We start from the raw sequence: 25,267 nt of genomic DNA, 5'->3' as shown, positions 1-25,267 counted from the left end.
TGGTCCAGGAAAGAGGCGACAAAGTCCTCAAACTGGAGAGAGCTCAAGGCGATCGACTTGGCTCTGAAGTCATTTGCTCAGGGGCTCCAGGCCCAGCATGTTCAAATACTAACAGACAATGCCACGGCCGTGGCTTATATAAACAGGCAGGGAGGTACAAGGAGCAAATCACTGCAAGTACTAGCCATGAGCATTCTCCGATGGGCAGAAGGACACTTGCTGTCTTTATCAGCAGTCCATCTAAAGGGATCCCTGAACGGGGTGGCGGATTTCCTGAGCAGAAACCCCATTCAGGAAGCAGAATGGTCGCTGAACCCAGAGGTTTTCGCCATGATTGCCGAAAAGTGGGGGCTGCCAGAGGTGGACCTGTTCGCCTCAAAAGAGAATGCCTTAGTTCTGCAATTTTTTTCCCTAAACAATCACGACGGGTCACTAGGAACAGATGCCTTGGCGTATCCATGGAGATTCCATCTTTGCTACGCTTTCCCCCCATTCCAGTTAATTCCCTTAGTATTAACCACTTCAGCCCCGGAAGGTTTTACCCCCTTCCTGACCAGAGCACTTTTTACAATTCGGCACTGCGTCGCTTTAACTGCTAATTGCGCGGTCATGCAATGCTGTACCCAAACGAAATTTGCGTCCTTTTCTTCCCACAAATAGAGCTTTCTTTTGATGGTATTTGATCACCTCTGCCGTTTTTATTTTTTGCGCTATACACGGAAAAAGACCGAAAATTTTGAAAAAAAATGATATTTTCTACTTTTTGTTCTAAAAAAATCCAATAAACTCAATTTTAGTCATACATTTAGGCCAAAATGTATTCGGCCACATGTCTTTGGTAGAAAAAATGTCAATAAGTGTATATTTATTGGTTTGCGCAAAAGTTATAGCGCCTACAAACTAGGGTACATTTTCTGGAATTTACACAGCCTTTAATTTATGACTGCCTATGTCGTTTCTTGAGGTGCTAAAATGGCAGGGCAGTACAAAACCCCCACAAATGACCCCATTTTGGAAAGTAGACACCCCAAGGAATTTGCTGAGAGGCATGTTGAGCCCATTGAATATTCATTTTTTTTGTCCCAAGTGATTGAATAATGACAAAAAAAAAAAAAAAAAATTACAAAAAGTTGTCACTAAATGATATATTGCTCACACAGGCCATGGGCATATGTGGAATTGCACCCCAAAATACATTTAGCTGCTTCTCCTGAGTATGGGGATACCACATGTGTGGGACTTTTTGGGAGCCTAGCCGCGTACGGGGCCCCGAAAACCAATCACTGCCTTCAGGATTTCTAAGGGCGTACATTTTTGATTTTACTCCTCACTACCTATCACAGTTTTGAAGGCCATAAAATGCCCAGATGGCATAAAACCTCCCCAAATGACCCCATTTTGGAAAGTAGACACCCCAAGCTATTTGCTTTGAGGCATGTTGAGTCCATGGAATGTTTTATATTTTGACACAAGTTGCGGGAAAGTGACAAATTTTTTTTTTTTTTTTTTTTTTTTTTTTTGCACAAAGTTGTCACTAAATGATATATTGCTCACACAGGCCATGGGCATATGTGGAATTGCACCCCAAAATACATTTAGCTGCTTCTCCTGAGTACAGGGATACCACATGTGTGGGACTTTTTGGGAGCCTAGCCGCGTACGGGGCCCCGAAAACCAATCAGTGCCTTCAGGATTTCTAAGGGCGTACATTTTTGATTTTACTCCTCACTACCTATCACAGTTTCGGAGGCCATGGAATGCCCAGGTGGCACAAACCCCCCCCAAATGACCCCATTTTGGAAAGTAGACACCCCAAGCTATTTGCTGAGAGGCATGGTGAGTATTTTGCAGCTCTCATTTGTTTTTGAAAATAAAGAAAGACGAGAAAAAAAAAATAGGATTTTTTAAAACAGCTTACCTGTAAAATCCTTTTCTTTCGAAGGACATCACGGGACACAGAGCCACAGTAATTACTGATGGGTTATATAGGTATCACTGGTGATTGGACACTGGCACACCCTATCAGGAAGTTCAACCCCCTATATAATCCCTCCCCCTTGCAGGGATACCTCAGTTTTGTAGCCAAGCAATATAGTGTATTAGAAGAGGGGTGGGACCTCTGTGTCCCGTGATGTCCTTCGAAAGAAAAGGATTTTACAGGTAAGCTGTTTTAAAAAATCCTATTTTCTTTCTCGAACATCACGGGACACAGAGCCACAGTAATTACTGATGGGATGTCCCAGAGCAATGCTACCTGAGGGGGGGGGAACCACGACCAAGTAGGGTGCAATCAGACCTGAGGACCCTGTACTGCTGCCTGCAGCACACTACGCCCAAAGGCGATATCCTCATGCCTTCTCACATCCACCTGATAGAATCTGGTGAATGTATGAACTGAAGACCAGGTTGCGGCCTTGCAGATTTGAGCCATAGAGGCCCGGTGATGCACTGCCCAAGAAGCACCAATAGCCCTTGTGGAATGTGCCCTGATCTGAAACGGAGGAATCTTCTGTTTCAAACCGTAAGCTTGAATGATCAACTGTCGAATCCATTTAGAAATGGTAGCTTTTGACGCTGCCTGTCCTCTATTGGGACCCTCTGGCAGCACAAACAAAACATCCGTCTTGCGGATCTGAGTAGTTGCCCCTAGATAGGCCTTAACTGCTCTTACTACATCCAACGAATGTAGAGATCTCTCTTCCGGAGAACAGGGTTCTGGAAAAAAGGAAGGTAGAACAATGTCTTGGTTTAAATGAAAATCAGAAACCACCTTCGGTAAAAAACTAGGATGAGGGCGTAGTACCACTCTATCCTTGTGTATAATCAAATAAGGCTCCTTACAGGAAAGGGCTGCTAATTCTGATACTCTTCTAGCAGAAGAGATGGCCACCAGAAAAATTAATTTCCTTGTCAACAAGACCAAAGGAATCTGACTTATTGGTTCAAAAGGCCGTTTCTGTAACACAGCCAGGACCAAATTCAAGTCCCAGGGGTTTAGGGGCGCTTTAACCGGAGGATTAAGACGCATCACCCCCTGCATAAAGTTTCGGACCAAAGAATGCGAAGCAAGTGGCCGCTGAAATAATACTGATAAAGCAGAGACCTGGCCCTTGATGGTACTCAAGGCCAGCTTCATCTCTAATCCCATCTGTAGAAAATCAAGGATTCTACCTATGACATATTTCCTGGGATGCCAACCTCTGGATTCACACCAGGTTATATAAGCTTTCCAGACTCTATGATAAATCATCCTGGAAGCTGGCTTCCTTGCATTAATCAAGGTAGATATGACAGGACCTGAGAGCCCACGACTCTTCAGAACGTGGGTCTCAATAGCCAAACCGTCAAATTTATCGTTTGTAAGGCAGGATGGAACACTGGACCTTGAGATAACAGGTCTGGGCGTACCGGTAGGGTCCACGGGGAACCCACCATCATCCTTACTATTTCTGCATACCAAGTCCTTCTGGGCCAAGCGGGGGCCACCAGAAGTACCGACTTCCTTTCCTGCCTGATCCTGCGAAGGAGTCGTGGTAGTAGCAGAATAGGCGGGAATGCGTAAATCAGTGAGAACCGATGCCACGGAATCACCAACGCATCCGTCCCGCATGCAAGAGGATCTTTTGTCCTTGCCACAAATCTGTCTATCTTTTTGTTGAATCGGGATGCAAAGAGATCTACATCTGGAACCCCCCATCTTTGGCATATGGCCCAAAAGACGTCGGGATGCAGAGACCATTCCCCTGGAAGTAACTGCTGGCGACTTAGATAGTCCGCCTGCCAATTCTCTATTCCCGGGATGAAAACTGCCGATATGCATAGCACATGCATCTCTGCCCAGACTAAGATCTGGTTCACCTCCTTTTGAGCAGCTCGGCTCCGGGTGCCTCCCTGATGATTGACATAAGCCACTGCTGTGGCATTGTCGGACTGGATCCTGACCGGACAACCCTGTAGCCTGATAGTCCAGGCCTTTAGAGCTAGATGTATCGCCCGGATCTCCAGAATGTTGATGGGTAAGGTCCTCTCTGTCTTGGACCATACCCCTTGGACCGCAGCCTGTTCCAGAACTGCTCCCCAACCTGACAGACTGGCATCTGTTGTTACCACCGTCCAGGTAACCGGTAGAAAGGATTTCCCCTTCTGCAGGTTTTCGGGTATGAGCCACCAATTGAGGCTCTGACGCACCGCATGCGACAGGTGCATCGGAAAGTCTAATGCCTGAACCTTCTTGTTCCAGGTCGACAGAATACTGTGTTGCAGCATTCTTGAGTGAAACTGAGCATAGGGAACTGCTTCGAATGAAGACACCATCTTCCCTAGTAGCCTCATACAAAGGCGGACTGAGGGACCCTTCTTGGTCCTTACTGTCAGAATCAGCTCTCTCAAAGCAGTGATCTTTGCCTGGGGTAGAAATATTTTCTCCTGGCTTGTATGTATAATCAGACCTAAATATTCCAGTCTTCTTACTGGTTTTAGGAAAGACTTTTCTAAGTTGAGGATCCAACCCAGGTGTTCTAGATACCTGACCGTGGTCCTCAAGTTTCCATTCAAAGAGGCTACCGACCGGTCTATCAAGAGCAGGTCGTCTAGGTATGCTATGACAGCTATACCCTGAGCCCTTAATCTGGCCAGAGGAGGAGCCAAGATCTTTGTGAACACTCGAGGTGCAGTGGCTATCCCAAAGGGCAGAGCCATAAACTGGAAATGGCGCCCTCCTACCTCGAAGCGCAGAAACTTCTGATGAGCAGGAAAAATGGGCACATGCAGATATGCATCTCTGATGTCTATTGATGCCAGAAATTCTCCTCCCTGCAGGGTGGGAACTACTGTTTGAATTGATTCCATGCGGAAGGATTGAATCCTTAGGAATCGGTTCAGATCCCTTAAGTCCAAAATGGGCCTGACATCCCCATTTGGCTTTTGGACCGTAAAAAGGTTGGAATAGAAGCCCAATCCCTGGTCCTTTGCGGGAACTATCATAATGACCTCCTGCGACAAAAGTCGCTCTAACGCTAGAAGGAGCGACTGCTTCTTCTCTGGGTCTCTGGGAACATTTGATCTGAGGAACCGAGGAGAAGGGAATTCCTGAAACTCCAGCTTGTACCCTAAGGTTACCGTGGAGACTACCCATCTGTCCTGGAAGTCCTCCTGCCAGAGCTCTGAGAATTGTCGCAGTCTTCCCCCCACTCGAGTGAGCGGGGACGCCCCCTCATGCAGAGGTCTTAGTGTTTTGCCTAGTAGGCTTCTTTCCCCAGGACTTCTTTTGTCCCTGGGGTTGACTCTTGTCTCTGGACCCCGATGGAGGCGGCCGTCGAGACTGCCTGGAGGCTGAAGCCCCCGGCGCTGGGGAAAGAGTCCGTTTGAAAGAGGGACGCTTACTCTTCTTCTTGACAGGTAAGAGAGTGCTTTTCCCACAAGAGATTCTCTTGATATAGTTATCCAAGTCCTCTCCAAACAACCTTGCACCACGAAATGGAAACCCAGCCAGTAGCTTCTTACATGGTGCTTCGGCTGACCAATTTTTCAACCATAGGATTCCACGTATATGCACCAACCCCAGTGAAAGACGGGAGGTTTGCACGATAGAATCTCTAACGGCATCAACCACAAAGCATAAGGCCGCTGGAAGGTTAGCAAACCCCTGGGCCTGCTGTTCAGGTAATACTTTGATGACCTGCTTAACATGGTCTCTTAAGTATTGACAGACTCCAATCGCTGCTATTGCAGGTTGGGCCACTGATCCTGCTAAGGAGAAAACATCCTTCAATAGGGATTCCATCCTTTTATCTACAGGATCCCTGAGCATCTGAGCATTGTCTACAGGACAAGTCAGGCTATTATTTATTGAGGAAATGGCGGCATCAATAGCCGGAATTCCCCACATTTTAATAAACTTTTCTTCCATCGGATAAAGTGTTGAAAACTTTCTCGGCGGAAAAAAACGTTTGTCTGGGTGATCCCACTCAGAATAAATAAGCTTTTCAAGTAAAGTATGAACAGGAAAAGCATGTGCTGCTTGGAAAGGTTTCAGTGACCCCAAAGCAGAAGAGGATTCTTTAGCAGTTTCAGGTATGGGCAACTTAAATGTGGAGCGGACCAATCCAGTGAGGATCTGCACTAAGACTTTCTCCTCTTGGGAAGTCGCAGAGGGTCCCTCTCCACCTGAATCCTCCGAAGAGGAATCATCCATCCCATCCCGATCCTCTGAAAGGGATTCATCTCCTTTATCCCAGAGCTCCTCTGTCTGAGGGTCTTGGGGAACAGAGGAAAGCCTAGTGCGTTTTCTTCCACTGAGTGAAGACGTAATCACGGCCATTAATCTTTCCTCTAGACCATTAATGGTTGAGGAAAAAACCTCTTGTGTAATATATACAGGGGCTGAAGTGCCAGAAGCAGGTGTAGTCCCTGACCCCAATGGCTCTCCCTGGCTAGCCGTCCCTGGCCCATCTTTAGGGGGGAAGGATGCTGCCGACAGGGGGCCCTCAGAACCTGAACGAGATCCCCTAGTGTCTCTGGTTCCTGGGGTGCTTGAACCTCTTCTACCCATAGTGCAAAGCAACAAGGTGTGAGGTATACAAATGAACACTGTCCGCTGAGCGATGTAGTCTGGCTAAAAGCCTTGCTACCCAATGCTCAGTCTGGTGTTACTTCAGTAAATGCTGCCTAGGAGAATGCCTGTGTCCCACCTTACATGCGACCGTCAGCTCTGTGTCTCTCAGAAGGCTGAGTGCACCTGTACAGAGTGCCTTTAATAGCCTGCAGCTGGCCTGAGTGGGAGTCTAAACACTCTGTGCTGACATCCCGCCCCCTCCTCTACCGCCCCCCCCCCCTCGAGTTTTGAAAAAAACGAGCGCTTCCCACACTGCCGACTCTCCTGTCATGCTCTGGAGAAAAGGCTGGGGATGGGGGGGGGGGGAAGGAGGGAGACTGGTAAAAAGATTTGCCTGAACGGCTATCTTCAGAGATGGTGGCCATTAGGCCACAGAGCCCGGGTGGTATAACCACTTTCTAGACCCCTGTGGCCCCTCTCTAGCCTGGGGGGAACATTCAAACATGAGAAATCCCCCCATCCACCTTACCTGCTTGCAGCCTGCTTGATACGCTGGGACATACACAGCGATTACAACACCTGAGACAGACATTCAGCATGTGTAGGTTTGTGCTCTTGGCAGCCCCCGGTGGTCACAATAGGCATAGCATGCATTTACCTTAAAGGAGAAAAGCCACTAGAACTCAAAAATTCTGTGGAATCTCCTCTTACCTTATCCAGCCGCAGGGTGCTGTTTACACAGACCCAATCTTCACCTCTCACGGTGGGCTCCGTTTGAAAAAACCGTCAGAGACTGGGGCCCCCATCAGTAGGGGGATCCAACAGTTCTGGGACCGTAAAGCACCTCGCCAGAAATTAGGAAGTTTAAAGCCATTTTCTGATCTGCGGGGTCCAGCTCTCTAAAAAGAGAAGCATTACGGGTAAAACCTCGTTTCTTCGGACACGAGGCCCGGGTACCATTCAATTCGGCCATGAAAAGACACTTTGAATGGATCCGGTTCGCCTGGCTTGCCCCAGTATAGGATCTTAGGATATTCCCTTTGGAGCTCAGCACAGGACATCTTTACACGTCCATCACCTAAGACACTGGCGTAAAAAACTGAGGTATCCCTGCAAGGGGGAGGGATTATATAGGGGGTTGAACTTCCTGATAGGGTGTGCCAGTGTCCAATCACCAGTGATACCTATATAACCCATCAGTAATTACTGTGGCTCTGTGTCCCGTGATGTTCGAGAAAGAAATTTTTTTTTCTTTTTTCAATTTTCAAAACTTTGTGACAAAAAGTGAGGTCTGCAAAATACTCACTATACCTCTCATCAAATAGCTTGGGGTGTCTACTTTCCAAAATGGGGTCATTTGGGGGGGTTTTTTGTCACCTGGGCATTCCATGGCCTCCGAGACTGTGATAGGCAGTGAAGAGTGAAATCAAAAATTTACGGCCTTAGAAAGCCTGAAGGCGGTGCTTGGTTTTCGGGGTCCCGTACGCGGCTAGGCTCCCAAAAAGTCTCACACATGTGGTATCCCCGTACTCAGGAGAAGCAGCAGAATGTATTTTGGGGTGTAATTTCACATATTCCCATGGCATGTTTGAGCAATATATCATTTAGTGACAACTTTGCGCAAAAAAAAATAAAAAAAATAAAAAATTGTCTCTTTCCCGCAACTTGTGTCACAATATAAAATATTCCATGGACTCGACATGCCTCTCAGCAAATAGCTTGGGGTGTCTACTTTCCAAAATGGGGTCATTTGGGGGGGTTTTGAACTGTCCTGGCATTTTATGCACAACATTTAGAAGCTCATGTCACACATCACTCACTCTTCTAACCACTTGAAGACAAAGCCCTTTCTGACACTTTTTGATTACATAAAAAAATAATTTTTTTTGCAAGAAAATTACTTTAAACCCCCAAACATTATATATTTTTTTAAAGCAAATGCCCTACAGATTAAAATGGTGGGTGTTTCATTTTTTTTTTTTCACACAGTATTTGCGCAGCGATTTTTCAAACGCATTTTTTGGGGAAAAAACACACTTTTTTAAATTTTAATGCACTAAAACACACTATATTGCCCAAATGTTTGATGAAATAAAAAAGATGATCTTAGGCCGAGTACATGGATACCAAACATGACATGCTTTAAAATTGGGCACAAACGTGCAGTGGCAACAAAATAAATACATTTTTAAAAGCCTTTAAAAGCCTTTACAGGTTACCACTTTAGATTTACAGAGGAGGTCTACTGCTAAAATTACTGCCCTCGATCTGACGTTCGCGGTGATACCTCACATGCATGGTGCAATTGCTGTTTACATTTGACGCCAGACCGACGCTTGCGTTCGCCTTAGCGCGAGAGCAGGGGGGACAGGGGTGCTTTTTTTTTTTTTTTTTTTTCTTTATTATTATTATTTTTTTATCTTATTTTTAAACTGTTCCTTTCATTTTTTTTTTTTTAAATCATTTTTATTGTTATCTCAGGGAATGTAAATATCCCCTATCATAGCAATAGGTAGTGACAGGTACTCTTTTTTGCAAAAATTGGGGTCTATTAGACCCTAGATTTCTCCTCTGCCCTCAAAGCATCTGACCACACCAAGATCGGTGTGATAAAATGCTTTCCCAATTTCCCAATGGCGCTGTTTACATCCGGCGAAATCTAAGTCATAAAATGCTCGTAGCTTCCGGTTTCTTAGGCCATAGAGATGTTTGGAGCCACTCTGGTCTTTGATCAGCTCTATGGTCAGCTGGCTGAATCACCGGCTGCATTCTCAGGTTCCCTGTTGAGACAGGAGAGCCAGAGAAAAACACGGAAGACGTTGGGGGGGGGGCATTCCCTCCCACTGCTTGTAAAAGCAGTCTAGAGGCTAATTAGCTGCTAGGATTGCTTTTACATGAAAGCCAATCGCTGGCTGAAAAGAATGATACCAAGATGATACCTAAACCTGCAGGCATCATTCTGGTATAACCACTCAAAGTCGTGAATGGCGTACCTGAAGACAAAAAAATGGTTAACAATAAAGCACAGTAAACGGTAAGGTATAAAAAATTGCATATCTGAAAAGCAAACGTGATAAAACATAACAATAAAACATTGCAGAATAGAATACAGTAAAAAAGAGCAGAACAATAGAGAGAGAATAGAGAGAGAGAACAATAAAACAACAACTATTTTTTTTTTATTTTATATTTTTGTTTGTGTTTTTTTTTTTTTTTTTTACACTTTTTTTTGTAACTAACTTTTATAACGGTAACCGGTTCCAGGTTCGGGTCTCTCAAAATGCGATGGCATCTTGGGAGACCCTGTGAAAGTGTGTCCTAGTCTGTGCAGTGCTGTACCCTACGCTAATACTGAACTAGTGCATGGTAGCGTTCAAAACATTCACCAATGCAAAGACCAGGATTGTCAGGACAGGAGGGACAATAATAGCGGGTGTCACGCCTATATCCGCGCTTGCTGCAGACACATCTTTTTTGGGGGGGTTCGTTGGGTAGGGGTACTCGGGAGGACATAAAGAAAATGCCTCTCATGCAGCCGACTGCATTTGGTTGGGGATGTGAATGGGGGAAGTACGGGTGCTGCAGAAGCGGTGGGTTCCCAATTAGGATTGGCGAATGCAGCAGGAAGGGCACTATGGGCACGACGGGCCTGTGTTTGTCTTCTTGGTGGCAGCGGGACACTACTTGTGCTTGCCACCTCACCAGCTTGAACTGCACTTATGGGACTCGCCACGTCACCAAGTGTTACTGCAGTGCTGGTTTGACTACGACCGGGGTGTACTAGGCTGCTGGTGCTTGCCAGTTCACCAAAACGCTACCAAAAAAACTGTTAGCGATCTCAGGGATCAGGCCTGATTCTGCGAACGCTGCAGTTATGCGTTTAGTGTTTTGTAAGTGACAGTGATCGATCGATACTGCACTTGGGTGGGCTGGGCTGGGCCGGGCGGAGGGGCAAAACGCAGGTGCTAGCAGGTATCTGGGCTGATCCCGCTAACACTGCGTTTGTGGGAACCCTAAACTGCTGGGGACGCCAGTATAGATCTGATCGGATCAGATATTGATCCGTTCAGATACTATACCACTAAGGGAGGTGTACGGTGCGTGCGTGGGTGTTAGCGGTACTGGCGCTAACCTGACGCTGCCTGGGGCTGGTGCTTGCCAGTTCACCAAAACGCTACCAAGAAAACTGTTAGCGATCGCAGGGATCAGGCCTGACTCTGCGAACACTGCAGTTATGCGTTTAGTGTTTTGTAAGTGACAGTGATCGATCGATACTGCACTTGGGCTGGGCCGGGCGGAGGGGAAGAACGCAGGTGCTAGCAGGTATCTGGGCTGATCCCGCTAACACTGCGTTTTTGGGAACCCTAAACTGCTGGGGACACTAGTATAGATCTGAACGGATCAGATATTGATCCGATCAGATACTATACCACTAAGGGAGGTGTACGGTGCGTGCGTGGGTGGGTGTTAGCGGTACTGGCGCTAATCTGACGCTGCCTGGGGCTGGTGCTTGCCAGTTCACCAAAACGCTACCAAAAAAACTGTTAGCGATCGCAGGGATCAGGCCTGACTCTGCGAACGCTGCAGTTATGCATTTAGTGTTTTGTAAGTGACAGTGATCGATCGATACTGCACTTGGGTGGGCTGGGCCGGGCGGAGGGGCAAAACGCAGGTGCTAGCGGGTATCTGGGCTGATCCCGCTAACACTGCGTTTTTGGGAACCCTAAACTGCTGGGGACGCTAGTATAGATCTGATCGGATCAGATATTGATCCGTACAGATACTATACCACTAAGGGAGGCGTATGCTGCGTGCGTGGGTGTTAGCGGTACTGGCGCTAATCTGACGCTGCCTGGGGCGACGCATATCACCGCCGGGCGATCAGGGGGCTAAACCTTTATTAGGTAATAAACGGCGGGTCCCCTGACACTATAAAAAATAAACGAACTAACCAGCGTCACCCGTAACGGTTATACGGTGATCAGTGGTGAAAGGGTTAACTAGGGGGCCATCAAGGGGTTAAAACCTTTATTAGATAGTATATGGGGGTCCCTGACGCTATAAAACGCTGACGGCGAACCTAAATATTTACGTTCCTAACTAGCGTCACCAGCGATACTAATACAGCGATCAGAAAAATGATCGCTTAGTGACACTGGTGACAGGGGGTGATCAAGGGGTTAAAACTTTATTAGGGGGGGTTAGGGGGGTATCCTAGACCTAAAGGGGGGTAATACTCACTGCCCTAACACTGTAACTGTCACAAACTGACACCATGCAGTAATCAGAAAAAAAAAAAAATACTGCTTGCTGTCAGTTTGTGACGGGGGGGGGGGGGGGGGTGATTGGGGGGCGATCGGGGGGGGATCGGGGGTGTAAAGTATGCCTGGCATGTTCTACTGTGTGTGTTTGTGTTGTGTGCACTTACATGTCTTCTCTCCTCGGCGCTGGACGGAAACTGCCGAGCCGAGGAGAGATGACATCACATCCTCTGCCTGTGTGAAACTACACACAGGCAGGGGAGGATTCCGATTGGCTGGGAGCGATCGCGAGGGGGGGGCCACGATCGGGTGGTCTCCCCCTCGCCTCCCGACGCTCCCAGTCAAATGCCGACCGCCGCTGGCACCGGGGGGGGGTCCGATCGGACCCCCCGCCCGCGGGAGGCAGATCACGTACAGGTACGTGATTCTGCCTGCCCGTGTCATTCTGCCGACGTATATATACGTTAGGCGGTCGGCAAGTGGTTAAGGAAAATTCAAAAGGAAATGGTACCGGTTATCCTAATCATGCCCTTTTGGCCAAGAAGGGCCTGGTTTTCAACTGTTCTGAGAATGGCGGTCAGGCCTTATTGGCATCTGCCCCTCAGGCACGATTTACTATTTCAGGGTCCAGTAAATCACCCAAGAGGTAGCCACTTTGGCGCTCACAGCCTGGTATCTGAAGAGCAGCTTTTAAGAAGCAAGGGTTTTTCCAACCGATTAATCTCAAACACTATTATCAAGTAGGAAAAGGGTGACTAGGAATATCTATTCCTAGGTCTGGAAGATTTATAATACATGGTGTAATTCATCTGACCAGGACCCAGGGAGTCTTGTTACCGTTCTGGAATTTTTACAAGTTGGTGCTGACAAGGGACTAGCAGTCAGTATCTTGAAGGTGCAAGTGGCTGCGCTAGCAGTGTTCCTAGAAAGATCTGTGGCCTCAGATCCATTGGTAATCAGATTTTTCAGATCCCTTACGAGATCCAGACCAGCACCACTTAAGTTGTTTCCCAAATGGGATCTGTCGATAGTCCTTCAGTCTCTAACAAAGAGTCCCTTTGAACCCTTGGAAGAAGCGCCACTCAGATATCTCACTTTTAAGTCTGTGTTTCTGATTGCCATGGTCTCTGCATGCAGGATCAGTGAGCTTAATGCTTTATCAATTAAGGAACCCTATTCTTCCCAGACAGGGTTATACTTAGAACAGATCAGAAATTCTTACCAAAGGTAGCTTCAGTGCAGAATCGTGTTCAGGACATTGTGCTTCCAACCTTCTGCCCCAACCCAGCAAGGGAGAAGGAGACTTGTTTTCACATGTTAGATGTTAGAAGAGTTTTGTTATGTTACTTGGAAAGGACAAAGCTCTTTAGACGTTCAGATTCTCTGTTTGTTCTATTTTCGGGCAACAGGAAAGGTTGCCAGGCTTCTAAAATTTCTTTAGCAAGGTGGCTGAAACTAGCCATTTCAGAGGCTTATTCGCATGCAGGTGTGTCTCCACCAGCAGGAATTTCTGCACACTCAACAAGAGCATTAGCGGCCACTTGGGCAGAGAGAGCTGGTGCCACCCCTGAACAAATCTGCAAGGCAGCAACATGGTCGAGTTTTCACACATTCGTGAAACATTACAGGCTGGACCTCACATCTGCTAATGATCAGGCGTTTGGTAGAAAGGTCCTGCCCTAAGGGGGTAAGTCTCTGTTATCCTCTCAGGTGCTGTCCTGAAAGACGCCTTGGGAAAAACCAAGTTAGACTTACCGGTAACTTGTTTTTCCAGAAGTCTTTCAGGACAGCAACATCCCGCCCTATTGTATTGTATATACTATGCTGTGACTAATGTATGTGTTTATGTGTTCCAGCCGGGGCCGGAGGTCTTCTCTACTACAACGGAGTATGGTAGGGAGGCGACTCCCTTTAAAGTTTGGAGGAAGAAGGTGTTTCCTGTTTCCGGTGGGTGGAGTCGCTATCTCTCAGGTGCTGTCCTGAAAGACTTCTGGAAAACAAGTTACCGGTAAGTCCAACTTGTTTTTTTGCGGAAGAGAGTTTAACAAGACTCGTGGCCACTCATTAAAATTAGAAAAAAAAGAGGTTTAACCTTAAACTACGTAGAAGGTTCTTTACTGTAAGAGCGGCACGGATGTGGAATTCCCTTCCACAGGCGGTGGTCTCAGCGGGAGCATCGATAGTTTCAAAAAACTATTAGATAAGCACCCGAACGACCACAACATACAGGGATATGTAATGTAATACTGACATATAATCACACACATGGGTTGGACTTGATGGACTTGTGTCTTTTTTCAACCTCACCTACTATGTAACTATCCTGCCTGATTGCGGAGACAGCTGTTCTTAGGAGAGGTGATCACTCTGGAGCGGTGCACTCCCAGTGATCTCTGATAGATGTGTTCTTCAGACACTGCTGATCACAAATCGTGGTAAAGAGCCAATCATAGCAGCTTTTTACCATGTGACCAGCTGTGTCCAATCACAGTGTAAACAGGATTTGCCGGTTATCGGCAATCCTCTCCTCACGCTGACAGCGCATGAGAGGCGATAGGCGGCAATCCACACAGGGGACATCTACAATGACTATCGGTGCCAACCCAACAGTGCCCATCCAGCGATGTCCACGAGTCCCTCAGTCGTCTGGGACTCTCCCCACCGATTGGCTAAGACACAGTAGCAGCGCCATTGGCTCCCACGGCTGTCAAAGTCAGTTAGCCAATCAGGAGAGAGAGGGGGCGGGCTGAACGGGAGCTTTGTGTCTGAATGGACACAGGGAGCTACAGTTCAGCTCGGGTGCCCCTACAGCAAGCTGCATGCTGTGGGGGGCACTCCTCAGGAGGGAGGGGCCAGGAGTGCCGAAGAGGGACCCGAGAAGAGGAGAATCCGGGCTGCTCTGTGAAAATCCACTGCAACAGAGCAGGTAAGTATAACATTTTTGGTATTTAAAAAAAAAAAAAAAAAAATTATGAGACTTTACCATCACTAATCACTTCGTATCCAGGTCATTTCTGACACTTCGCTCCTACATTTAAAAATCTACTTTTTTTGCTAGAAAATTACTTAGAACCCCCAAACATAATATATATATTTTTTTTAGCAGAGACCCTATAGTATAAAATGGTGGGTGTCACATGGTATTTGTGTAGTGGCTTTTCTGAATTTTTCATGAATTAAAACTTTCATAAATTAAAAAAAAACAAAAACAAACATTAAAGTTAGCCCAATTTTTTTGTATAATGTGAAAGATGTTACGCCGAGTAAATAGATACCCAACATGTCACGCTTTAAAATTGCATCTGCCCGGTTCTCATGTAATGGGATTTATGCCTAGATCTATTCTTGTTTCTTTATGTTCCCTTACAGACAATATTTATCAATGTTGTTTTCTTTTGAGACGATATACAGTTTGTATATGATGCACATTCCTCATCCTCAGCTAGACCTGGGTATACCCCTCGGATTCCCGATTGTTTTGCTATTGGATAACCCCCACCTGGGGTTCCAGACTCAGGGACAGGAATTTGGAGCATCTAGTATATCGTTATATTATATTTTGACTGTATTTTTTTTATATCTGCCCGTCATTGGCACTTGTTTGCTCTCATGTACGGTTCTTTTAAACCAGGGATCTCCAAACTTTCTAAACAAAAGGGCCAGTTCATTGTCCTTCAGACATTGTCCTTCAATTCCGCAGACTGTGGTCAGCGGAATTGAAAATTTTCCCGGCATCAGAGGAAGGAATAGTGCCCCATCATTGGTGTCAGTGGGAGGAATAGTGCCCCATCATTGGTGTCATTGGGAGGAAGAGTGCCCCATCATTGGCGTCAGTGGGAGGAAGAGTGCCCCATTATTGGTGTCAGTGGGAGGAAGAGTGCCCCATCATTGATATCAGTGAGAATAGTGCCCCATCATTGGTGTCTTTGGGAGGAATAGTGCCCCATCATTGGTATCATTGGGAGGAATAGTGCCCCATCATTGGTGTCTTTGGGAGGAATAGTGCCCCATCATTGGTATCATTGGGAGGAATAGTGCCCCATCATTGGTGTCTTTGGGAGGAATAGTGCCCCATCATTGGTATCATTGGGAGGAATAGTGCCCCATCATTGGTGTCTTTGGGAGGAATAGTGCCCCATCATTGGTACAATTGGGAGGAATAGTGCCCCATCATTGGTGTCTTTGGGAGGAATAGTGCCCCATCATTGGTGTCTTTGGGAGGAATAGTGCCCCATCATTGGTGTCTTTGGGAGGAATAGTGCCCCATCATTGGTGTCTTTGGGAGGAATAGTGCCCCATCATTGGTATTTTTGGGAGGAATAGTGCCCCATCATTGGTGTCTTTGGGAGGAATAGTGCCCCATCATTGGTGTCTTTGGGAGGAATAGTGCCCCATCATTGGTGTCTTTGGGAGGAATAGTGCCCCATCATTGGTGTCTTTGGGAGGAATAGTGCCCCATCATTGGTGTCTTTGGGAGGAATAGTGCCCCATGATTGGTGTCTTTGGGAGGAATAGTGCCCCATGATTGGTGTCTTTGGGAGGAATAGTGCCCCATCATTGGTGTCTTTGGGAGGAATAGTGCCCCATCATTGGTGTCTTTGGGAGGAATAGTGCCCCATCATTGGTGTCTTTGGGAGGAATAGTGCCCCATCATTGGTGTCTTTGGGAGGAATAGTGCCCCATCATTGGTGTCTTTGGGAGGAATAGTGCCCCATCATTGGTGTCTTTGGGAGGAATAGTGCCCCATGATTGGTGTCTTTGGGAGGAATAGTGCCCCATCATTGGTGTCTTTGGGAGGAATAGTGCCCCATCATTGGTGTCTTTGGGAGGAATAGTGCCCTATCATTGGTATCATTGGGAAGAATAGTGCCCCAATCATTGGTGTAAATAGGCAGAATAGTGTCTTGCATCAGTGGGAGGATTAGTGCCCCAAAGGCTGGATAAAGGCAAGCAAAGGGCCACATCCGGCCCCCAGTTTGGAGACCACCGTTTTAAATCTTTACAAAAAAAGTTTGTAAAAAAAAAAAAAAAAAATTGCGGCTGCCCGTGGAACGGTGGCAAACTACGGTGCCTAAAATTCTCCATAGGCGACGCTTTAAACGCCTTTTACCAGTTTAGAGTTGCACAGGAGGTCTGCTGCTAGAATTATTGCTCTCGCTCTGACGTTCGTGACAATACCTCACATGTGCGTTGCGATGTCGTTTACATGAGCCTGCAAATTTGCACATAAAGCACGGTGGGACGGGGGCGCTTTAAAAAAAGAAAAAAAAAAAAAATGTGTCATTTATTTTATACAATTTTTATTTTTTTTATTTTTTCACACTTTTTTTGTAATAACTTTATTGTGATCACAAGGGGTGAACATCATCCCTTATAATGAGATGGGCCATGACAGGCTCTCTTTACGGAGAGATCTGGGGTCTATTCGATCCCAAATCTCTCCTCTGGCCTCCCGTGCAGCCGATCAGACACAGATCAGTCTAATCAGCTGCTTACCTGGCGGCCAGGTAAACAAAGGGGCGGAGCCGGTAATGGTGAACTACTCATCTCTCCCGGGCCTCCGTGATAGGACAGGAGAACCTGGGAGAGGCGGCGGGAGGGGGGCAGGTAGGACCCCCTTCCGCCACCCACAGAAGCGATCGAGATTCTAAATAGCCACTCAGATCACTTCTGCATGTAAGACAATCACCAGCTGAAAAGAACGATACCGGGATGATGCCTGTAGGTGCACCCACCGTCCGGGTATAAACCACTGAAACCCGAGAAGGTACAGGTACATCCCTGGGGTAGGAAGTGGTTAAAAACCTCATTTTTGTGGTGTCTCTGCACTGCGACCAATGAAAAGCCCCCATCCATCGCCTTCCCATCTGCTGGCGTAATAAATACATTTCACTAAATAATTGGCCATAAGAAATCTAAATACGACTTCCAGAGTCAGCGGTGGATCGGCTTTTATGTATCACCGGCACCTTTCTTCTCGGGTTTAACCTACAAAATGTAATACTCAAAGCACACGATTCCTCCGAGTATAAAAGGAAAATCCTGTCAATTAGCAGTAATGTGACATAAAAGCACAAAGTGATCATTAGGAACGTCCATCCAACCCAGCAATTATATTACTAGAACATGAGAGAGTGAACATGATCATTAACTGGGGAGGTTGCTGAAAAATTTGTGATAAAAAAACAGAAAAAACAAAAAAAAAAAACAAAAAACCAAACAAACAGAACATCCTGACCCCCATTAAATGCAAGCAACAAAAAATGGCGACCCCCTTGTTAAAAGTGCAGGTCACCCCTCCCCCACCCCTTATACAGGGTACAAGGTCTTGTATCCATTCAAATATCTGTCTCCTTTCTCTCTTCCGTTGTCTTCGTGGTTACGATATTGTCGTGTTTATATTTTCTTTTATTATTTAACACGCCTGCTAGATCCTTCCCCAAGGATATGTATCTTAGAGCCCAAGTCTACTATATGCTTTATCCAGGCCGACCCGGCCTTTTCTGGCACTTTGTTTACACGTTTAAATCAGTATTTTTTGCAAGAAAATAATTTATAACCCACATACATACATACATACGTGTGTGTGCATATTTTTTTTTTTTTTTTAGCAGAGTAATGGGGAGAACTTGGAGTGCATTATTGATTTGTATAAATATTATCTCAAACTTTGGTATATTTTCTAGCCTCTTATTGTTTTAATGCTCATGTCTTCAGTTTTACCTTGTATTTATATACTCTGTTTTTGTATGCATTTTGAAAATAATTGAGATGCACCGAAATCTCGGCCTCTGAAACATTTCGGCTGAAAATGGTGTTATTGGCATTCGCCGATAAGAGAAAAGTGAAAAATATGCAATAATAATCATATTGGCACCAAAAAGTTCTGTGCGTTACTACAAGTTTAATGCCATACATTTCATTGCATTACTGCAAGTTTAACGCCGTATAGTTATGTTTGTTACTGCAAGTTTAACCGCCATACATTTCATTGTGTTACTGCAAGTTTAACGCTGCATAGTTCTGTGCATTACTGCAAGTTTAATGCCATACATTTCATTGCATTACTGCAAGTTTAACGACGTATAGTTCTGTGCGTTACTGCAAGTTTAACGATGTATAGTTCTGTGCGTTACTGCAAGTTTAACGATGTATAGTTCTGTGCGTTACTGCAAGTTTAACGATGTATAGTTCTGTGCGTTACTGCAAGTTTAACGACGTATAGTTCTGTGCGTTACTGCAAGTTTAACGACGTATAGTTCTGTGCGTTACTGCAAGTTTAACGGCGTATAGTTCTGTGCGTTACTGCAAGTTTAACGGCGTATAGTTCTGTGCGTTACTGCAAGTTTAACGCCGTATATTTCATTGCATTACTGCAAGTTTAATGCCATACATTTCATTGTGTTTCTGCAAGTTTATTGCCATACATTTCATTGTGTTTCTGCAAGTTTCTTGCCATACATTTCATTGTGTTTCTGCAAGTTTAATGCCATACATTTCATTGCGTTACTGCAAGTTTAACGCTGTATAGGTCTGTGCCTTACTGCAAGTTTAACGCCATACATTTTATTGTGTTACTGCAAGTTTAACGCCGTATAGTTCTGTGTATTACTGCAAGTTTTTTTTTATAGGTCATGTGATTCAAAAACCACATCAAAAAGGTAACATGGTGCGCTAATGATGCGTTCTTGCTGCGTTTTATAAGAATTTGAACTGGGAGGTGCATTTTTTTTTAAGCGACCAAAAATGCAGCAAGCAAGATTTTGAACACCACAATGGAAGTGTGAAGACCTAAATAGAATTTAAAGGGAGGCTTTTTTCTTGACCTTTTCTTGGGTTAAAATGTGCCGATAATGGCTGATAATAAAATCATATTCATTTAAATTGAAGATATTAATTAAAAACTCGAATATAATACAATTATTAATAAATATATAAATATTATTTTTTTTATATATATATGTAATTTTCAGCCAAGTGCATTCTGCATCTTCGGTTTTGGCATCAAAATTTCCATTCGGTGCACCTCTAGGATTAGAAAATAGAAACATTTATGGGAAGAAAAAAAAAAAAAAAATAATCTAATAAAAATTACAAAATAAAAAAAAAAAAAAAATAGAAAAACGGTTAGTTACTTGACTGGGTGATCTGTGATCTGAAAAACGGCCATCACTGATCTCATACATTCCACCTGCCTGCTTACCCGGGTCCCAGGTCTTCCTCAACCCAACTTACCCCTTCAGGCCACGGGTGGCGGATTTTTTTTTTTTTTCACCCAACCGGCTCCCCTTTAATCCCCGTCATCTGTATAATCCGACCTGTCAAAAAAAAAAAAAAACACGACTATGAGTAATGAAAATATACACACATGCACAATATCTCACAAAAGTGAGTACACCCCTCACATTTTTGTAAATAAATTATTATTTCTTTTCATGTGACAAGTGGTTAAAAGAAATTAATTTAAAAGAAGAACTCCGGGCCATTCTTATGCCCCGTACACACGGTCGGATTTTCCGATGGAAAATGTCCGATCGGAGCGTGTTGTCAGATATTCCGACCGTGTGTAGGCTCCATCGGACATTTTCCATCGGATTTTCCGACACACAAAGTTTGAGAGCAGGAGATAAAATTTTCCGACAACAAAATCCGTTGTCGGAAATTCCGATCGTGTGTACACAAATCCGACGGACAAAGTGCCACGCATGCTCAGAATAAATAGAGAGATGAAAGCTATTGGCCACTGCCCCGTTTATAGTCCCGACGTACGTGTTTTACGTCACCGTGTTCAGAACGATCGGATTTTTTCAACAACTTTGTGTGACCGTGTGTATGCAAGACAAGTTTGAGCCAACATCCGTCGGAAAAAATCCTAGGATTTTGTTGTCAGAATGTCCGAACAAAGTCCGACCGTGTGTACGCCCTATAAGAGTCGAAAATTCGGAAACTCGGAGATTTGTAAAATTCGGAGATTTGTAAAATTCGGAAACTCGGAGATTTGTAAAATTCGGAAACTCGGAGATTTGTAAAATTCGGAAACTCGGAGATTTGTAAAATTCGGAAACTCGGAGATTTGTAAAATTCGGAAACTCGGAGATTTGTAAAATTCGGAAACTCGGAGATTTGTAAAATTCGGAAACTCGGAGATTTGTAAAACTCGAAAATTCAGGGATTTGTAAAATTCGGAGATTTGTAAAATTCGGAAATTCGAAGATTCGTAAAATTCAGGGATTTGTAAAATTCAGAGATTCAAATATTTGTATATTCAGAAATAAAAATGAAAATCCAAAAATAAGAACTAAAATTAAAAAAATCTGAAATAATAACTATCACTATTATATTATAGGTATTGGAATTTCCTTTCAAATTTGGCTGTTAGTGAACGTAACGAATACGAATTTATCCAAAGTTATGAATTATCCGAAAGAACGAATGCCGCATCTAAACAAATGGAATGTAACAGATTAATAATAATAAATAATAATAAAGGACGCTTCATTTGTATTATTTATTGTTAATTTGTTTAGTTAAAGTTGTTTAGATGCGGCATTCGTTATTTCGGATAAATTTGTATTCGTTACGTTCAATAACAGCCAAATTTGAAAGGAAATTCCAATACCTATAAATTTAAGTTAGTTAATTATTAGTTGGTTAATTATTTTAACTTTTCTTTCTTACGTTCGGATTTTTTAATTTTTGAGTTTCCGAATTTACAAATTTCCAGCATAACGAATGGCCCAAAGTGAAAACCGAATGAAACTAAAAACGAACACATTTTTCCAGCAGTTCACATGTCTAGTTAACTCCTTTGATCGCCCATGATGTGTAACCCCTTCCTAGCCAGTGTCATTAGTACAGTGACAGTGCATTTTTTTTTAGCACTCATCACTGTATTGGTGTCGCTGGTCCCCAAAAAAGTGTCACTGAGCCCAGGATCACACGGACGGCGGGATTGAAATTGTGTGAGTTCATACCCGCATGTCAGTCCTGACTTTTTTTAGGGGGGGGGGGCAATTTCAAAGACATCTGTGTGAGTCTCTGTACAAAAAAAAAAAAAAAAAAAAAAAAAAAAAAAAAAAAAAAAAAATCGCACCCCGAAGTCACCACAAGTAGTACAGAAACTACTTTTTGGGGATCGGTGCGGCGTTGCATCGATTTGGACGGTGACGTTGCCGGCAATAGCGATTTGGCGTGTCAAATCGCTGCAATGTGAACCAGGGCTTCGTGTCTGATTTGTCCGCCGCAATGTCACAGTCCCAAAAAAACAAAAAAACAAAAAAAAACAAACAAAATAGTAAAAACTAAAACAAAAAAAACAAAAAAAAAAAAAAAAGCACCCAGAAATCGTCTCCATATTTTGTAGACTATATAATATTTCCACAAACCAATCAATATACGCTTATTGCGATTTTTTTTTTTTTTTTTACCAAAAATATGTAGAAGAATAAATATCGGCCTAAACTGAGGAATACATTAGATTTTTTACATTTTTTTATTGGATATTTATTATAGCAGAAAGTAAAAAAATAAGATTTTTTTTTTTTTTTCAAAATTGTCGCTCTTTTTTTGTTTATAGTGCAAAACATAAAACCGCCGAGGTGATCAAATACCACCAAAAGAAAATTCTGTTTGTGGGGGGGGAAAAAATACATAATTTTTATTTGGTTACAACGTCGCACGACCGCGCAATTGTCAGTTAAAGCGACGCAGTGCCAAATCGCAAAAAATGGCCCGGTCATTAAGGGGGGGGGGAGGGTAGAACCTTCCGGGGCTGAAGTGGTTAAATAAAATCATAATTTATAGTAATATATAGAGAGAGAATCACTGTGATCTGTACACCCATCTAATGATCTGCTGATACCTCAACCAGATATCACATTTCCCGGACAGATCACCGGACCCCCCCCCCGGGACTGTCACCTGAGATTCCCCGGACACACCGATCACCGAACTGATGATAGGACCGCTCACACCTCCTCTATATATCACCTACTCCTCGTACTTCCGGGTCACGTGACTCCGCCTACGGAGAGCGCAGCGGGGACAAACTTCTCCGCATTTCCCTCACAGCGCCGGGAGCGAGCGCCGCGGGGATGAGCCTTCCTACCTCGGTCACCCGCACACCGCCGGGGACGCGCCTCCGCTGAGCGAGAGAGGATTGTGTACATCGCTCGCTGTAAATGTGATAAGAAGACAGGAGGAGGATTTCTATCATTATCACCGATATCTATCTGTACACAGAAATCTATATCTACAGTGTATATATATATATATATTTTATAGTATATATACTGTGGATATAGATATCTGTGTACAGATATTATACAGTACATAAAATATATATATATATATAAAAAAAAATATATATATATATATATATATATATATATATATATATATATATATATATATGTGTGTACACAGAAATCTATATCTACAGTATATATATATATATATATATATATTGTATATAAAAATATATATATTTATACAGTACATACATATATATATATATATATATATATATATATATATATATATATATATATATATATATATATAATATTTTATAGTATATATACTGTGGATATAGATTTCTGTGTACAGATATTATACAGTACATAAAATATATATATATTTTTTTTTCTTTATGTACTATATATATATATATATGTTTGAAGAAGATTTAGATAAATAGATAAATCTTCTAGTACATCATCATCAATTACCTCCTCATCTTATAATAAGTGTCATCTGTATTCATATATCTTCATCTGTCATAACATAACATTCAGTATTTACTTTATCAATATATACATTCATCTGCATTCAATATATATTAAAATATCACTTTACTCAATTATTATTGATACAATAGGTACATATAAAAAAAAAAAAAATTATAATTCACAATAACTAAAAATAATAGAAATTACACATAAATTATTATTACAAGTACATAAAATAATATAATACAAATACATTAAAAATAGTAATTAATGATATATAGTTAATTAAATTAATATAAGTTAAATATGTATTGATACATTATTTTATTTAATAATAATATTCAATAATCAATCCTGATATTCTCATCATGTGTACCAGGTTTAAGTCTAAAAAGGAATACATTAACCACTTCAATACCGGGCACTTTTATCCCCCTTCCTGCCCAGGCCAATTTTCAGCTTTCAGCGCTGTCACATTTTGAATGACAATTGTGCGGTCATACAACACTGTAATTATAATTTTTTTTCACACAAATAGAGATTTCTTTTGGTGGTATTTAATCAAAGACCAAAAATTGACAAAAAAAAAAAAAGAAGTTTTTCTTAGTTTCTGTTATAAAATTGAGCAAATAAGTAGCTTTTCTTCTTCACAGATGGGCGCTAATGAGGTTGCACTCATGGGCACTGGTGAAGAGGCACCGATGGGCATTGATAAGCTGCACTGATGAGGCATTGATGGGCACAGATGAAGAGGCATTGATGAGGCTGCACTGATGGGCACTGATGAAGAGGCACTGATGAAGATACACTGATGGGCACTAATGAGGCTGCACTGATGAGCAATGATGAAGAGGCACTGATGAGACTGCACTGATGGGCACAGATGAAGAGGCACTGATGGGCACAGATGAAGAGGCATTGATGAGGCTGCACTGATGGGCACTGATGAAGAGGCACTGATGGGCACTGATGAAGATATACTGATGGGCACTAATGAGGCTGCACTGATGAGCAATGATGAAGAGGCACTGATGAGACTGCACTGATGGGCACTGATGAAGAGGCATTGATGGGCACAGATGAAGAGGCATTGATGAGGCTGCACTGATGGGCACCGATGAAGAGGCACTGATGAAGATACACTGATGGGCACTAATGAGGCTGCACTGATGAGCAATGATGAAATAATAAAATCGAGTGGTTTGGACCCTGGAAAAGTTCAGTTCAGGGTTGAATGGGTAAAGAACAAAATGAAAAAAATGGAGATTGAAGATCACCAAGAAACCTTATTAAGGAAGACTTTGGACTTAAAAAAGCAACTTTAATGAAAATGATTAAATGAATTGATACAAAAAACTACCACTAGTGCAAACATTAAAACAACTGGGATATCTGCCGGCAGCCGACCTCATACACCACACACAGTCCACACTGCAGTCAGCCTATGGGGGGGATACATGGGGGGGATACATGGGGGGGATACATGGGAGGGGGATACATGGGAGGGGGATACATGGGCTCTTCCACAGACAGTGGGATACAAAGGATGAGATTATTCCAATGGTAAGTCACTCTATCCACAGAGACCAACCCTGGAATCTCTCCATTCGAAGGATATAACAATCCACATAGAATGCAGCAGATGCTGAGTGTTCAATAGAACCGCAATGAGGGTATTTAGGCTGGATGGGGAGATAAGGGCGGGATGGAAATGGGAGTAGCTG

At 43.6% G+C, this 25,267-nt stretch overlaps 1 protein-coding gene across 1 annotated transcript in view; it reads right to left on the bottom strand.

Annotated features, from left to right (window-relative positions):
• R3HCC1L (R3H domain and coiled-coil containing 1 like) overlaps positions 1-22,862 on the bottom strand; it is a 114,322-nt gene extending 91,460 nt beyond the window's left edge. Inside the window, exons 1-2 of the mRNA XM_073595542.1 lie at positions 22,735-22,862; positions 20,050-20,132 (exon numbers count right to left, since the gene is read on the bottom strand). The gene's annotated coding sequence lies outside the window, so the exon portion shown is untranslated. The remainder of the gene's footprint in view (positions 1-20,049; positions 20,133-22,734) is intronic.
• Between the last annotated feature and the right edge of the window lie 2,405 nt (positions 22,863-25,267).

Source organism: Aquarana catesbeiana, linkage group LG08 (assembly GCF_042186555.1).
Source record: "Aquarana catesbeiana isolate 2022-GZ linkage group LG08, ASM4218655v1, whole genome shotgun sequence".
Lineage (NCBI taxonomy): Eukaryota > Metazoa > Chordata > Amphibia > Anura > Ranidae > Aquarana > Aquarana catesbeiana.
This window is presented reverse-complemented; position numbering and strand designations above follow the sequence as displayed.